Source organism: Trachurus trachurus (genome assembly GCF_905171665.1).
Source record: "Trachurus trachurus genome assembly, chromosome: 17".
Classification (NCBI taxonomy): Eukaryota; Metazoa; Chordata; class Actinopteri; order Carangiformes; family Carangidae; genus Trachurus; species Trachurus trachurus.
This window is the reverse complement of record NC_139900.1, coordinates 18,284,781-18,290,664: the sequence shown is the minus strand read 5'-3', so window position 1 is coordinate 18,290,664 and position 5,884 is coordinate 18,284,781. Positions and strand designations below refer to the sequence as shown.

Sequence of the window (5,884 nt, the reverse complement as noted above, 5' to 3'; positions counted from 1 at the left end):
ATGTTAAAAAGTATGGTATCAGGACAGGCTGTGGTCACGTGGGCATTGTTCGGGTCGATGTGAAGCACTTAATGCAATAGAAAAACTACATGTTGTCAAAACAGAATTAAGATAAGATTAAGATACTAAGTCAAAATAACATGTAATAGCCTATATGTAACATATATTTCAGAATAAATGTGCAAAAGAGTTTAGACATAAATATATATTTTTTTAAAATACAAACATCTCTATTGTACAAACATGTAGTCTCCATAACATACCTACACACAGTAAAAAAAAAAAAAAGAAAGAAAAAAGGAAAAAAAGAAGAAGCTTGAGTCAGCTCTGGCTTGGGTGACCTACAGGTGACCCAGCAGTAACCATAGTAACCCATTTGTTGGGTCAACGGTTGGTTTGCTGCGCGCCACCAAGATCCGTTATTTTTGGCCGGAGCGCCGTTACAACCTGGTTACAACCAAGCTGCTCTGTTGTCAGCCAAAGACGACATAAGTAAAGTGGATTAATTTTATTTTTGATGGAAATGCCCCAGCTTCAGTCTGCAAAAAAGTCTGACTGCTTCAGCAACGAGTGTCAGTGAATCGGACTGGACTTTCTCAGGTTGGTTCGATACCAACTGTCCGTGGAAAAGCTACAGATGAACTGTAAGTATTTAAAAATGAGCATGGTTTGTGTTACTTTGGCCGTTTAGCACATGAGCTAGGCTAACGCTAACGATGGCTAGGCTAACGCTAACGACCGTTATGCTAATACAGCTAACGGTCTATTGTTATGCTAATAACGATAACGGTCGTTATGCTAACGCTAACGGTGGATCGTTAAGCTAATAATGCTGACTACTATAGCATGAGACTAGCGTGAGAGACAGGACCTGAGAGTAACCAGAGTTTTTGTGTTTTCTAATCAGAGTAAAGTATGTGGAAGCTAGCACATGGAGATAGACGGTCTGAAGAGGAGCCTTGCTCTCATGGAGGTGCAGAAGTTCCTAAGGGAGGCCAACATCATTACTGTTAAGGTAAAGTTATGTGTTACTGTGTTTGTGTGGAAGAGGGAAAATACACCGGCCTAAAACTGCCTTGTTCAGATATCCATGTAGCTACTTCTGTCCATTATCATTATTACTGAAGTGTTACATGAGTTCATTTTGTGTTCAATACTATATTTGTACAGAACCATCCCATCCTTAGTTGTACACATTTTTAACACTACAAAATCATTTTACCTTCTCCTCAGCATGGTGCAGCTGGAGAATGCAAGGCAGCCTACTTTGCAGGAATGTGGCATGGCCAGTACATCTTCAGCGTTATCAACACTCAGCTTCAGTGAGTACATTTAAATTGATAGGCTTCTGAACTGGTGCTGCCATTAGCCTAAATGTTTTTGTTTCTTCATACCTGTCAAATATTTACATGGCCACATCAATAATTATGTCTCCCATTTATGTCTACTACCCTATTATCTGGAGTTCCTTAAGGATAAATCCTCGGAACTATCCTTAAAAAAAAACATCAAAATCACTGATTTAATGTCAAATCCAAAGGATTGTGTGTTTTCAGCTGTAGCCTCCACAGTTTCTCCCTCAATCTCTCTCAATCTATTAGATCTGCTAAATCTGTTAACTGTTTTAAGCACCTCCTGAAATCATATTTATTGGTTGGCCTTTCTATTAGATTTTTTAAACCTACTCTTCATTCACCATTTTTTTTTTTCTGTTCCAACTTCTTTTATTAATGTTTTGTTTGTTGTTGTTGTTGCTGCAGGAAGCACTTTGCAACAGTGTGCTATATAATAATAATTATCATTATCATTAACAATGTTTTCTTTGTTGTCTTTCTTTGTCTGGTTGCAGAGAGGTTCATGCCAGTCCACAGTAAACACCTGATTGAAGACTGCTGGTGAATTTTCAAGCAGGAATGATGACAACACCTGCCCAAAGTTTCTTCAACATTGTACCATGTCTGTATGAGACTCTGTCCCACCTGTCTTCAGTCAAGTCTGGACCCAATGACTCAAACACCAGTCTTGTCAAGGCTAATTAGAGGTAAGCAATGGTTTATGTCAGTGTAGCAAATGAGTAGATGCAAGCACAACTCAAACTTCACTCAATCGATCTCCCACAAATGCACGGTGCCAACAGCTTCATACAAACATACAGTAGAAAAAAAATCAGTATTACGGACAGGATTCAGGATTTTGGCTGCAATTCGACAAGGGTGAAACAAATACTGATGATCATTTAGTCCTGAAAAGTGACAGTTTCTACCTTTTACACTAATACAATAAAATAAATGAAATACTCCTGATGACCTGCAAAACTATATTCCAGAGTGCTGGTTTCATTCTATGTATAGCTCATTGGAGCTCAGTTTAACAACAGAAGGCTGAATTTATCTCTGTAGGCACCATGCTCAGGCACTGCATCAATCTAACCTTTGCTTTGTTTCTGTTTTCTGGCTGCAGAGAGGATCATGCCAGTCTACAGTGGACACCAAATGGACAATATATGAGTCTTCAAGCAGAACTGGTGACTGCTGGATGCTTTAAGTTCCAGTTTCTTGAACACCATGTATATGTTAAGAGCCCTCTTCAGCCAAGTCTGGACTCAGTGACTCATTAGTGTTGATCAACACAGGGCAAGTGGCTCCTTTTTTCATTATGTTTATTTCTTCTATCATGGACTATCCTTCTTCATATGTATGGACACACACTGTCTTTTCAAGATGTCAACACTGCCTTGTGAGTATACTGGACAAGTTCTGTTTTTCACAGAGAATGTGTATATGCAAAGAGAGGTTCTTAAAGTTTATCAATTATAGTCTGTACTTTGGTTTACAATGGGCTTAAAGGACAATTCCAGGCGAATTCAACTCGGGGGTGTATTTTCCTATCATTTTAGGTCTAGAAGAAGGAATCTGAAGATTTTCAGTTTAATCGCTCCCGTTTTGCAGTAGTTGCGTCTGTTCCCGCATCGCCACGGCAGCGATGAATGGGAGTGGATGTAAGTTCCGCTGTTTAGGCTGTTTCCAGCCCTCAAAGCCGCAAATTTTTCCCACAGACAGCGTCAGATGGCTACTCAAACATGCACCGAGAAGTTTATTTAAGCAAGCAAGCCGACATGTTTGTAAAACTAGATCTAATTCAAAGTCTCCCGGAGTCTCGCGCGAGACCCAGTTGCCGTGCTCGGTGTGTTCAGGTGCAGTAGGAAAGCTACAGTTTGTGTCATAAACACAGGGATATCAACTCTTGACTTGCTTCAAGTAAAAAAAAACTTCTCAGCGCATGTTTGAGTAGCCACCTGACGCTGTCTGTGGAAAAAAATGTACACTTGAAGCAAGTCAAGAGTTGGTATTCCTGTGTTTATGACACAAACGATAGCTCCAACTGCACCTGAATACACCAGCACTGCAACTTCGGGCTCGCGCAAGACTCTGGGAGACTTTGAATTAGATCTAGTTTTACAAACATGTCGGCTTGCTTGAAGTAAATAAACTTCTCGGTGCATGTTTGAGTCTCCATCTTACGCTGTCTGTGGAAAAAAATTGCGGCTTTGAGGGATGGAAACAGCCTAAACAGCGGAACTTACATCCACTCCCATTCATTGCTGCCGTGGCGATGCGGGGACAGACGCAACTACCCCAAAACAGGAGCGATTAAACTGAAAATCTTAAGATTCCTTCTTTTAGACCTAAAATGATAGGAAAATACACCCCCGAGTTGAATTCGCCTGGAATTGTCCTTTAATTGGTTATTTCCTTAATAATTTACCATTTGCATTTTCTGACTGTAAAATCTACGCCAACAAACTGTAATTCCATTATGTGTTGTACCGTATTTTTTACGGTGAAATTCTGGCAACCACAGCTGCCAGTATTTTACCGTGAATTTTGCAATAAAATACCGTACTATATCTTACAGTTTTACCGTGTTTTTTCACTGATGGACTGTAATTAGGTTTACAGTATATCCGTTATTTTTAAAAGAATTTACCGTAAACAGGTTTATATTATAACTGTTATTTTTACAGCAAATTACCGTAAACAAATAACAGTTCTCTACTGTGAAATTTACGGTTGCCAAAACAGCATACCGTAATGTGTAACACATTGTGACCGTATTTTCTACGGTAAAATTCTGGCAACCACAGCTGCCAGTATTTTACCGTAAATTCTACGGAATTTTTTTTACAGTGTGTTCAAGTGGTGTTATCAATAATGAGAAAACACAATGAGTAGCCTAACACAAATCCTGTCTGACTGAATACAACTCAAATTATTTAAATACCTTTTAAAACTGTTTATTAATTTGCTAAATCATAGCATGAAACATAAGACATCACACTTTTTAGTAATCCAACTTATGGGAAATTCACTTGCAACAGTAGCAGAAAAGTAGCCTGACAAGTAAAGAAAGTAAGGAATAAAGACATTCACTATGCACAAATATATGAAAATAAATACTGTACCAAATTATTTAGATAAAGGAAAAAACACACACATTATAACAATATTAAAGACACCTATTTATCATTGTAGCCTACTGGTAAAATAATACAACAAAACCTTTGTATATCCTACATGGCTAACATACATTATCTCAAGGCTCTGTACAGAATGAAGTCCAGACTTTAGAATATACTGTATAAGAAACAAATCAGTCCATCAGCAGCAACACCAGGTGACCCTACAGAGAATAAACCTCCAACCAACCAGACCCTGCAGGTACCTGTCTAAACCAGAGGGTGAGGTGATAAAATCCCATAATAACAGGATAATAATCATGTGTTATGTTTATTATTCATGCCAGAAAAAGCCTCTTGACTTGACTTCAGCTGTACAGTACATTCTCATCTATGTGTTTACACACTGACATCCTGTATCAGGTTGTCTCATATCCCAGTGCTGCTGTGTCAGATTAGATAGTTTTCCAGTGGAGAAACTGTACTGGAGCGGAGACAGCAGGACAACAAGCTGTCTGTGTCTCACAGAGTTAAATACTTCAGCGCCCAGAGTCTCCGTCCCTCTGAATAAGAATCAACCATTTGGTAAGTGTTCAGGGTGGGTGTGACCGCTGTGAACTCACTATTCATGTGTCTGTGCATCACACGCTACACAGTCACAGTCACAGAGGAGAGACACCGTCCAACAGGGGCGTGGTGTGTCAGCCTGTGGATGTTCACACTCTTCATCATGAGGAGTTCATTCTCAACAGTCCCTGTGGAAACCCCTATCAACAGGCAGCAATGTGGGAGGGATCAGCAGGCGGGACCAGAACCCCGAACAGCCCCCCCCCTGCTCCAATGTCTGCAGATCCCACACCCCGTCCTGCTCAACAGAAACCTCTCAGTCCACATAGGCTCCACACGCACTTCTCCTTCAGTCCGGAGAGAAACCAGCTCTAAAACACTTCTTTTGGAGGCACGGTGTCCAAACAGCTACAGAGGAACCTGGATTTTACTGACATGGAATCTGTGAAGATTCTGCTTTATCTGGTAATCTGCCACTCTGCTGCGATCCTCACCGCTGCAGGTAAGACACTCCATTGTGCTAAGATTCCTTCAAATGTGTGATCAGATTTAAACGCCTGTGGTTCCTATTACTTTAACATAGCTGGGATTTATGATTTACTTTTTTCAGGTTTCAGATTTCATGTACACTGTAAAAATAATAATATTAAAAAAAGAGATAGTAAAGATTATATCCACACATGTACAAACATGAAGATACAGAGGTTGTGGAAGTAAAGCAAGATTAAAATAGAAACAGGTTCAAGTGTGAAACTTGAGGATTGGGATTAAAATAGAAACAGGTTGAACTCAGTTAAGAGTTGGAGAATAAACATGGGTCTAAAGGTTACTTACAGATTTCAGGAGGAACTCTTCTCCGCT

General features: G+C 39.8%; 1 long non-coding RNA gene across 1 annotated transcript; it reads left to right on the top strand.

The window, feature by feature from the left end:
• The first annotated feature begins 865 nt into the window (after nucleotides 1–865).
• On the top strand, nucleotides 866–3,435 carry LOC311000993. Its single transcript, XR_014596120.1, has 4 exons — nucleotides 866–1,015; nucleotides 1,234–1,322; nucleotides 1,850–2,041; nucleotides 2,461–3,435. It is a non-coding gene; the product is annotated as an uncharacterized lncRNA (long non-coding RNA).
• Nucleotides 3,436–5,884: the final 2,449 nt, after the last annotated feature.